The following is a 12,022-nucleotide window of genomic DNA, read 5'->3' as shown; positions in this document are numbered from 1 at the left end:
CAAAGCATGATACGGCAAAAATTGGTTCACCCCAAGGATCGGGTGCCCCCAACAGAGTAATATAGTTTACTCAGTTAAGTGCCAAGAGGATTGCTGTGAATCATACATTGGGGAAACTAAACAACCACTGGCAAAGTGGATGGCACAAAACAGAAGAGCTACCTCGTCAGGCCAGGACTCCGCTGTCTATTTACATCTACAGGACAGTGGTCACTCTTTCAGTGATGAAGATGTGCACATCCTGGACAGGGAGGAACACTGGTTTGAGCGAGGAGTCAAAGAGGCCATTTATGTGAAAAAGGAACGGCCATCTCTGAACTGAGGAGGGGGCCTAAGGGTACATCTTTCACCATTTTACAATGCGGTGATTGCAGCCATTCCCCAACTCTCTGTGAATGGTACTCATGGCCATTGATCAATGGATAATTTGCATATCATTGATCACACGGCCCATTGTTAGTCAATGGTGCTAGTTTGGTCATTATGCAAAAGTACTGTTTATAATGTTGGAGAAACCTGCAGTCAACTGAGACTGAGGAAGTCACTTGGATGAGTGATGAAACGTATCGGTAAAAAAGAAACTAGGTCCAGATGAACTGAATCAACTTTCTGGAAAGTGTTTTGTATTTTTTGTATCTGACACCCTCATACACCTTTATCGTAAGAGCATCTGTCTATCTACGACTGAGCAATCTATCAGAAGAAAATATGAAGCTGGTTTTAAATTAAAAGTTGTTGAAGTGGTGAAAGAAATTGGTAACTGCTCTGCTGCAACAAAATTCAATGCGTCTGAGAAACTGGTGAGAGATTGGAGGAGGCAAGAAGGTGTAAAAATAATAATAAAAATAAGTGTCGTATTTTTGAACAGGCGTATAAGTCGAGGTCTGATTTTATGATTGGTTTGTCGGGTTTTGAGACCCAACTTATATGCGAGTATGAAGACGCAAAATTTTAACCGAAAATGAACTTTGAAAGTTGTTCTTATTTCCATAGGTGTTTGAATAATCTCCCAAATACTATAAAATGTCAGTAAATGTGTCAAGAACAACCAGAAAAGAAATAATTGTTATGAAATATTTAAACTGCTTCTTCATTTTGGGTTAGTTTTGTTAAATAAATAATGAAGTGGTGTCATACAGTATGCCATGTGTTGTTGTTCATCTGAGGTTATATTTACCTCATTGTAAGACCTGCTAAGGACCTGATGACTTTTATGATGCCCTGATATGTAAAACCTTAGAACTGAAAGAGGGTCTACTTTCTGTTTCACATGGCTGTATGTAGACGTGCACCGTTGGGCAAACTCCGCTCTGTTCCACTCCGCTAAGTACCCCCTTGTAACTTTTTACCGGGGTCCTTCTACTTTCTTTCAGCTTCTTCTCATACTAATAAACTTTCATTCATTCACAGTGTCAGACCTCCACGACCTGCAGGGCTCACCATCTCCTAGTCGTGCATGCCCCACGCTGCTTAGCAGAGCCTGAAATAGAGCCTGAAACGCCTGCACCTCTGCCAAAAGGTAAATAAGTAAAACTATTTACACATGAAAAGATAAGGCAGTAAATCATTAGCTATATTCTCCCAACTGACCTGACCTGACCCGTCACAAACCAATAAAAAGTGTTCACCCCCTGGAACATTTTCACATTTTATTCCCATGCAACATTTAATTTCAATTAATGAGCAACTGAAAAAAAGAGTGTGTAGTTAATATAGCCTTTGTCGATTTTCGCAAAGTGTTCGACTCAGTTGATCGAGCTGCCCTGTGGGATATAACTGAGAGTTCGCGGGATCTCCTCGAGGTTACACTGGTACTGTGAGTGCTGTGCAGAGTGGAGGCAGACAGTCTACGTTCTTCCCAGTTGATTCTGGGGTCCGTCAGAGGTGTGTTCTGCTCCTACTTTGTTCAGTGCTTGTCCCGCCCAGGCATGGGCCCCCAATTGAAGTTTGTAAACCAGTTTATGAGGAAGGCCAGAAAGTATAGAATTGCAATCATCAATGCGAGATTTGCCTTTACCTTTACTTGTACTGGAACAATGGCAAGGACTCTGTCTGTGTCTCCGGCCTATTCTTGATTTTCTGTGTCCACAAATCCACTGATCACTGCTGGGTTAGTTTCCTCTGGACCCCCTTCTTTATCTGTTGCTTTATTTTTAGTTTTTATGTGCAGCAGTGTGGGGCGTATCAATGAACAGACTGGCCAACATAATTTCTCCTCACAGGAATTTACTTCAAGCCGCTAAAGCACAGGCCCTCGGCGAATGTCCAACGTTTCTTTATGAACTTACTTCTGAAGTTTTTGACACTGATCCATTATACGGACGTAAAAAGGCAAGGCTTATTAAATACAACAATTGGAGTGATTTGCCCTCTTCTGCTTGAGCGTAAATCTGTCCCGACAACCTTGTGGCCGCTCACTTGCGTTGCTGCGGTGATAAAGTTTCTTTAATTCCCTGTTTTCTCTGACTGAATTCTAACGGAGACTTTGTTTGCTCTTTGTTTTAATCCCTAAACAAAGCGTGTGATGTAATTTTAGATTGTTTGTTAACAAACTCCACAATGTCTTTAGATTTAGTCCTGTGCTTTTGTTTCTCTTGAATATCGCAGACCACATTCCTCCACTTCTCCCTCAACTTATATGGCACCTTAGAAACACTTGCACGCATATTAGTGTTACATATACTGTTAATGGATCTACTTTTCATGGAGTATGTATACTGCTAACCATTATGTGTATGTATGCAGATTGATATAAGTTCTCTTGTGAATACAATAAAAAGAAAAACATAGAAAGCGGTTACCTCACAGCATTTCTGTATTTTATATAAGGTAGAATGTTGTAAGACACAACAATTAGATAGATAGATAGATAGATAGATAGATAGATAGATAGATAGATAGATAGATAGATAGATAGATAGATAGATAGATAGATAGATAGATAGATAGATAGATAGATAGATAGATAGATAGATAGATAGATAGATAGATAGATAGAAGGCACTATATAATAGATAGATAGATAGATAGATAGATAGATAGATAGATAGATAGATAGATAGATAGATAGATAGATAGATAGATAGATAGATAGATAGATAGATAGATAGATAGATAGATAGATAGATAGATAGATAGATAGATAGATACTTTATTAATCCCAAGGGGAAATTAGTAGCATCATCCATCTCTTATAGATATTCTGTGGAAAGATCAGCCTCGACCCAGACAGACACTGACTCACAATGTCCTGAAAGCACACACTGTAGCCGCCAAAGTATAAGGCGAGATCAAGCGGGTTAAACACGTGCCGAAAGAAATCTCTCAGTCCAAAAGTTTGTTTTAAAAATATTTAGTGAAAGTTAAAAGCAAATAATCCACACAAGAATAAAGAAAAAAGTAGTTACACACGTAGAATAAAAGGCAAAAAAAGGAAAAATGTATCTTCTGTAAACTTAGCTTTTCTTAAGAAACTTTAGTTATTTCTGTACTTAAAAGTTCTTTACTTCTTCTTCTATACTTAAAGATTCTTAGCTTCTTCTTCTGTACGCTTTAAACATACGGAACAGCACTTAAATATGCAGCGTTTTCTTAGAGTTACTTTACACACTCAAAGGTCCATAGGCCCGTCGGCACGGGCACGGTTTAAAACCTTGTGCCCTCTGCACCTTACACATGGCAAGGCTGGTCACTAACTGAGAATAATGTTTAGTCAGAGCTGTTAGAAATGGCAAGAATATACCAATTAATTTCTACTTATGAGGGTTATAGAAACCTCCCATAGATTATGCATTGTCATCTAGTAAAATATTTATGAATCTTATATAACTACTCACAATGTCCTTAAAGCACACACTTTAATTTTCAGTTCTGCACACAACACCAAACAGTGCCCAAGCCAACAACAATATTCACGGTCTTTTCTTTGACTCTCTTTTCTTTCTCTTCTGCCGCCTCCACTCCTCCCGTCGTAAGCTCTGCCCCTCTGCCTCCCAACTCCAGCTCAGAATGGACGGTTGTCTGCCTCGCCTGCAGCTAATCATTGGCAGGCGCTGGACACGGGCCATCCAATCCCTCGCTTGCTTCTGGGAAGGCTATCCGGTCCTCCACCGCCCCCTCCACCCTTCCCTGAAGTCCGATGGGGGAGACGTGTTTTCAGACGCTCTTCGGCCTGCTCTTTGTCACTTCTTCCGCCGTTGCCTCGCTGTCTCCCAACGGGTCAGTGTGCATCGGCCAAAGACTTGGATCCGGGCAGTCCCCTTTTATGAAACGAGACCAGGGGACAGTAAAGTAAAAGACTTACCTCCCGGATCCTGTCACCTGGGGTATACTTCCGACGGGCATCCGCCACGACAACATGGGTTTGAAAGTTCGCCGCTCTCAAGGCTTGCCTGTTGTCTCTCTCTATCATTAGGCATGGCACTTCCATGGACCTCTGGCAGCTTTAAGGTGAGCCACTGGTTGCTGTGTGTGCGTGCTACGATGCAACGGTGTGTGCCCTCCTGTTCTGCTGTTTCAGGCTGTCCACAAAATTATTTTTTGTGACGGGTCCCTGCCTTTTACCAGGCAGAGTGTCCCATCTGGGATGCCATTGTAGAATAAACGACTGGACAGACAACAAAGGTTTGGGGCAACCACCTGTATAGTTTACCTGACTGCAAAAGGCTTTGGGTTGAGTACAATGTGTACAGGTTCAAGTCCAAAGTAGAATTGTTTAAATATGAAGGATGAGGGGTTTTTATAGTCACTTTCCAGAAAGTGACGTCCTCGGGGCCGAGACAGGAAGGATTTCTCGTATTTGGTTTGCTGAGAGAATAGAGAGAGGTTTAGCGGCCCGGCCTGGCGTTGAATTGACGTTTTCTGGTCCCTTTGGTTGACTCCCAAATTCATTTAATTACAATTCATTATCTGGGATTGCATGACTGCAACTAGTTAGAAAAATTTCTTAGGAATTAAGTGTAGCCCTGTCTTCTGCTTAATGGTGGGGCAGTTTAAAGCTTTATCTGTGTATGCAATTTGTCTCCAAAATGGCTCTTTCAGGAGTCTCTTGGCCTCACAGTAACCCTGCTTGGGGGTTCAAGTGAAGACAACTTTTTCACGAAATCCCTGGGCCGGCCACTGGTGTGCTGCTCCATAAAGTCCAGCCAATCCCTGCTGCTGTTGTCTTCTTTACTTTCTATGCCATGGTCAAATGCTCAGACCAACAGTCAATATTCCAGAGGATCTTCCTTGAAGATGGGACTGCTTTGAGGTTGGTAATGTTAGACCACCTTTGTTGCTTTACTGGTGATTCTGTAATATCCTTCAGGCTTTGCATTACATTACTACAGCAACCAGAGGAGTCATCAGCAGTGTGTTCTTGCTGCACTTCCTGCAGGCATTGCAAGCAATCTTTGCTTCCATTTGGGAGACGGGCGTCATCTCAATTGACTGGAGAACGTGATTTGTCGTCCCAGAGGAATGAAGGTCAGTAGGACCACCAAGACAGAATACATGTGTGTAAATGAGAGGGAGGTCATTGGAATGGTGAGGATGAAAAGAGTAGAGTTGGCGAAGGTGGACGAGTTTAAATACTTGGGATTAACAGTAGAATTGTAGAAGAGAAGTGAAAAAGAGAGTGCAGGCAGGGTGGAGAAGAGAGTCAGGAGTGATATGTGAGAGACGGGTATCAGCAAGATTGAAAGGGAAGGTCTACAGGACGGTAGTGAGACCAGCTATGTTTCAGTATATGGCTTGGAGACGGTGGCACTGACCATAAAGCAGGAGACAGAGCTGGAGGTGGCAGAGTTAAAGATTTTAAGATTTGCATTGGATGTGATGAGGATGGACAGGATTAGAAATGAGGACATTAGAGGGTCAGCTCAGGGTGGACGGTTGGGAGACAAAGACAGAGAGGTGAGATTGCGTTGGTTTGGACATGTGAAGAGGAGAGATGATGAGTATATTGGGAGAAGGGTGCTAAGGATAGAGCTGCCAGGTAAGAGGAGAAGGGAAAGGCCTAAGAGGAGGTTTATGGATGTGATGACAGAGGACATGCAGGTGATGGGTGTAACAGAACAAGATACAGAGGACAGAAAGAAATGGAAGAAGTTGATCCACTGTGGCAACCCCTAACGGGAGCAGCTGAAAGAAGAAGAAGATCTGGAAAGGGAAGGGTGATCGCCTGGATTGTGGCAATTACAGGGGGATAACACTGCTCTCAGTGTCAGGTAAGGCCTCGCCCTTCAATAGGGTCTGTGACAAGGTTATTATAGTTAACGAAAACTAAAATCAAAACTGAAACTATTATTAAAAAAACATTTTCATAAACTGAAATAAAATAATTAACAAAACTGAAATGAAAAACTAAAACTAAACAAAACTATTAAAGTAGCTGGAAAGACAAGCTGAAATAAAATAATAAATTACTAAACATAATTTTAGTTTTGTTTTTGAATTAATTTTCTTGCTGTTAGTTTTTAACCCCTATAACATTTAACTCTATAACTGAAAGCCATTCCACCACGAGCCGCCTGCACGTATTCATGGGTGAATGTTCACACAGCATTTGCAGTGACAGAGCAAGCTGAATACGGGCACGGAAAGCGTGTGAAATAGAAAGTGCCGCCTTTCTTTGCACTTGTTGTATATCAAGATGCAATTCAAACGCCTGAAATCAGAATGTGCTGCTCAACAAAAACTTTACCGTATGGACAGAAAAATCAGCGAGTGAGTAACGTTTCAGTTTATATTCTCAGGTGCCTGTTTTTTGTTGGCATTAATTCACCTGCCACTTCACACTCGAAGTATACAATGTATAGAGAAAGTATAGTAATCATGAAAAAAATTCAACCTCGACATTTTGATGAATCTGGATATTTTAGAACACCCAGAGTCCGAAAATACCGTTTTTTGGAATGATGTCTGTGTGTGTGTATAAACAGGATATCTCAAAAACGTAACTAGACAGATGGATGAAATTTGGCATGTGGTTGTTACACCAAAACTGTTGATCTGTATTAACATTTTATGGCCAAATCCATTAACCGGAAGTGATACTTTTTCCAAACACATAGTCGATTTTTTTTTTTTTATTCATGCAGATGCAGAGTCTGATTTATTCAACTTTACTTTTATAATAATTGTTCAATATATTATTAATTTGATTTGATTTGTTGCTGATGGTTCTTTAATGTACATAATATAATCACTGTCTTGCAGTTTACTCCTCAAATATCCATCCCCATATCTGAGTACACGAGAAAGTCTAGGGGACACCACTCCCAATTTTTGAAAATAAAACGGCGCTGATCAAGAGACTGACTGGGTCATCATACAAGATCGGCTGACCAATCACTTTTCCTTTTAAAATGTCATTTAACAACGAAGCGATACAAACCTTGTAAAATTCCTGAATTGGCAATGTCTCTACTGAACTACAGGTAGGTGGGGGCAGTGCAGGATTTACGTATAAGCTAAATAAGCTATAGCTTAGGGCCCCCAAAACAAATTGTCCGAGTGAGCAATTGTCATATATACTTAAATATACTACAGCATTATTTGTCCCAATCAGGCCCGGCCTTAGGCATAGGCGAAGTAGGCGACTGCCTAGGGCCCCGGCGTCCGGGGGGCCCCGGATCGACTCCTTGGTCTAATTTTCACGCATTTCACAGAGCTTCCAGGGGGGCTCCTGGACCCCCCTTTCATCTAGGGCCCCATAATACCTAAGACCGGGCCTGGGTGGGGGAAGAGAGTCTGCCAACTGGTGAAAAGCTAAACATACTAATTTGTTTTTGTATTTATGCTATATTTATTAATTTATCTTTTTTAGCTCATATTCACAGCTCAAAATACCTGATACTGTGAAAATAATCCAGTAGCAGAATTATGCTTTAAAATGTCTGTTTTTTCAATGTTTCTCTCTGTCTCAAATCAGAAAGTTGAAATATCATATTCTCTTTGTTCTCAATATCAGCCATATCATACATATTGCATACCTGGGATTTTTCCTGCCTTGCAGCCAAACCTGCTGGGATAGGCTCCAGGTTTCCTGTGGTCCTGCTCTGGATAAACAGGTTTAGATAATATATATATTGTTCTTAATCTCAGATGCTGTCTCTGTTGTTTTGTGCCTGTCCATTCTCTTATTACCTGCTCTTGCTCTGCTCATTATGGGTTTACTGTTCTTATGGTGGGCTATTCAAGTCTCGCTGTCCCTAACCTTCACACTACATGCTTGTTTTTCTTTGTTTCCCATGTGGCACCCGGCTGGGATTCCTACCCGGCCGGGACACCCGGGGAGACAGGAGGAGGGCTCATGCCTCCTCCAGACCACGAGGGGGCGACCGCCCTGGTTGTATTGAGGGGCATGGGTACAGGGCTTAGAAGCTCAACCCTGTAGGGGCCCGTGGTCACCGCCAGGGGGGATCCCCCTGCCTGAAGGACCCTGGACCCCAGTACTTCCGCCACACCAGCGGGATTGCCGGTGCACACCTGGAACACATCCAGGTACGGATAAAAGGGGCCGCCTCCCTTCATTCAAGGCTGGAGTCGGGTGGAAGCAGGACAAGGTCGGAGAAAGAGAGAAGGAGGCGGTCTGAAGAAGGCAAAGTGTGGTTGGCCTGGACTTTGGGGGAGATTGGGGTTTGTGGCACAATAATTGTAAATAATAGATAGTGTAAATAAACGTGTGGTAGTGAAATTAACATGTCTGCCTGTCTGTGTCCGGGTCAAGTTCCACACCCTCAATACAGCTAGGCAGGGTCTGCACACTCATTCAAGCCTAAGACCCCTGTTCTTTCTTAACCTCCGTAATTTTCATGGTCACACCTGTCAGGACACAGTAGAATCTCTTTTCTTATTTTTTTATATCTTTCCGGGCCTGCAGGTTCAAATTGTTTGTGCCTGAGATGGAATCAGAGATCAATATGACTGGTAGAAAATAACAAAGCCCAGTGTTTGAGATTTTTTAATGTAATATTGAAGGCATTCGTTATAAGCACATTGTCGTTGGAGCAGGGTATGTTGTGTGTTGTAGACATTTAGAGTAAAAAACCCTCACACCTTAAAATTCACCTAAAGTTCATTACAAACTGGCCTATTCTGGGCAATAAAAAGAAAAGAAATAAAGTGTCAACAGTCAGCGCAGATTTGTTCAGCACAAATGACGTAGAAAATATTTTAAAAAATATAAAATTGTGTAAAATTGTTCATTTTCAGTATCTGGTTTTTCTCAGACAAAAACAAAACCAAATAGTAAAGTGTATTGTAGCAAGCTTTCACTAACATTAAATTCATATTATATTCAAACCTGTTAAGTGTATAATTAATTCTATAGTAGCTCTTTAACCATACTATAATTACTAAAACTAAAACCGAAACTAATATATATATAAAAATAAAATAGAAATGTCTTTGTAAAATAAAAACTAAACTAAAACTAAAAATACATGATGAAGGAAAACTAAAACTAAACTGAATTTCCAAGTAAGGTCAGAAAAAATATAGAAATAAAAACTAATATAAAAAGGCAAAACTATAATAACCTTGGTCTGTGATCACCTTGTCACCTACCACCGACAGGAGCAGTTTGGTTTTACTCCTAAGAAGTCCACCATCGTCCACATCCTGGCACTGAGGTTTCTCATGGAGTGCAAATAGAAATATTGGCAGAGTTTCTATGCAGCCTTTGTTGATTTTCATAAAGCGTTCGACTCAGTTGATAGAGCTGCCCTGTGGGACAACCAGATACTTCACAGGATTCCCTCATGGTGGCTGGATGTCATGGCTGGCCTGTACACTGGTACTGTGAGTGCTGTGCAGAGAGGAGGCAGACCCTCTACGTTCTTCCCAGTTGATTCTGGGGTCCGTCAGGTTGTGTATTCTGCTCCTACTCTGTTCAATGCTTGTATGGACTGGGTGTTTGGGTAGGGTCGTGGCGTCCAGCGTCTGTAGGGCATCTGTTGGTGAAGAGAGATTCATGGATCTTGACTTTATGGACGATGATATGATCTTCACAGAGTCAATGGAGGCTCTTATCTGGCTCTCGAGAGACTGAGTGAGGAGTCAGAGTGTCTGGGCATGCGAGTGTCCTGATAAAAACCAAGATCCAGGCCTTTAATGACCACTCAGGCACAGCCATCAGCAGTGTGTCTGTCTGCGGAGAGAGAGTGCCGACCTCGTCGAGAGGTTTACTTACCTCGGCAGTGACATTCATGTCTCTGGTGAATCTTCCTATGAAGTCAGTGGACGGATTGGGAGAGCATAGAGGGAGTCATGAGGTCACTTTAAAGGGGTGTGTGGTGCTCCTAATATCTCTGCAAAAGGATGAAGGTCCAAGTCTTTAGAGTCCCGGTGCATACTGTTTGTGAGTCATGGATGCTATCCAGTGACCTGAGACGAACACTGGACTCCTTCAGTACTGCGTCTCTTTGGAGAATCCTTGGGTGCTGCTTGTTTGACGTTGTCTGCCCTTAAGTGCACAGAGGAATACTCACATGCTACAGAACACACAGAGCTTGTTTACAGATTTGAAGATGCCACTGATAAGCAGTCTCTGGGATGGACTTCTTCATTTTTCTTGCTTCTTCTCTGCATTGCAATACCTCCTTAATAACATAAAATATTAACTTCCTTCATAAATTCGTGGAATGAAATTGCCCTAGGCTCACACCAACCTTACTGATCCTTATTCATTTCATCCTCTGACACAGCCTGGTGTAATAATTTTCTCACAGAGGTATTTAAGTCATGAAATTCTTCAAACAGTTCTTTAAACTCTGCCAACAGTCTGGTTTTCACCACATCCATATTACCACCATCATCATCCATGACATTAAGCATGTCATTCCTTGTTCATGTACAGCCGTGGCCAAACGTTTTGAGAATTACACCAGTGTTGGTTTCCATAAAGTTTGCTGCTTTAGTGTTTTTAGATCTTTTTGTCAGATGTTTCTATGGTACACTAAAGTAGAATTACAAGCAGTTCAGAAGTTTCAAAGGGTTTTAATGACAATGACATGAACTTTATGCACAGAGTCAATATTTGCAGTGTTGGCCCTTCTTTCTTTTTCAAGACCTCTGCAATTCACCCTGATAGGCTGTAGGTCAGTCAACTTCTGGGCCAAATCCTGACTGATGGCAGCCTGTTCTTGAGAATCAATGCTTGGAGTTTGTCAGAATTGGTGTGTTATTCTTTGTCCACCCACCTCTTGAGGATTGACCACAAGTTGTCCATGGGATTAAAGGTCTGGGGAGTTTCCTGGCCATACACCCCAAATTTTGATGTTTTATTCCCCAGGTTTTTGTTCTCACTTTTGCCTTATGGCCTGGTGCTCCATCATATTGGTCACCAAACTGTTCTTGGATGGTTGGGAGAAGCTGCTCTCAGAGGATGTTTTTGTCCCATTCTTTATTCATGGCTGTGTTCTTAGGACAAATTGTGAGTGAGCCCTGCACTACCTTGGCTGACATGAATGGTCTCAGGATGCTTTACTGTTGGCCTGACACAGGATTGGCGGTAGTGCCGCTCACCTTTTCTTCTCTGGACGCTCCAAAATATTCTGAAAGGGGATTCATCAGAGAAAATGACTTTCCCCCAGCAGTCATCAGCACTCCAATCCCTGTACCTTTTGCAGAATATCAGTCTGACCCTGATGTTTTTTTTGATTTCTTTATTGACCTTCTTGACACCCACCAGGCCATCCTCCAAAAGTCTTCACCTCACTCACAGAGCAAAAAGGTGTCATTCTCAAAAGTTTTGGCCAAGACTATAGGTTGACCCAATTTAAACCTTCTCGAGTCTATTTGTCTTTCCTCCATAGCCTTGACTGTGTCACACAGCTTAGGAGGCAGGCTAAGAGCTTAATGGAGGGCGGAAAACAAGGAGAGCAGTTGACAAAGTGCACTAACCCATCTTCTTCCTCTTCTGCAGATCACCTAAACATAAACCTGCCTAAAACTCCTCCAAGTTCCTGCACTTCCTCCTAGCCACGCATCCTATTGACCTCACTTCTGCCTTGACCACCCATGGACCCGCCTCTTC

The sequence above is a fragment of the Erpetoichthys calabaricus genome, chromosome 10, assembly GCF_900747795.2.
Source record: "Erpetoichthys calabaricus chromosome 10, fErpCal1.3, whole genome shotgun sequence".
Taxonomy (NCBI): Eukaryota; Metazoa; Chordata; class Cladistia; order Polypteriformes; family Polypteridae; genus Erpetoichthys; species Erpetoichthys calabaricus.
This window is presented reverse-complemented; position numbering follows the sequence as displayed.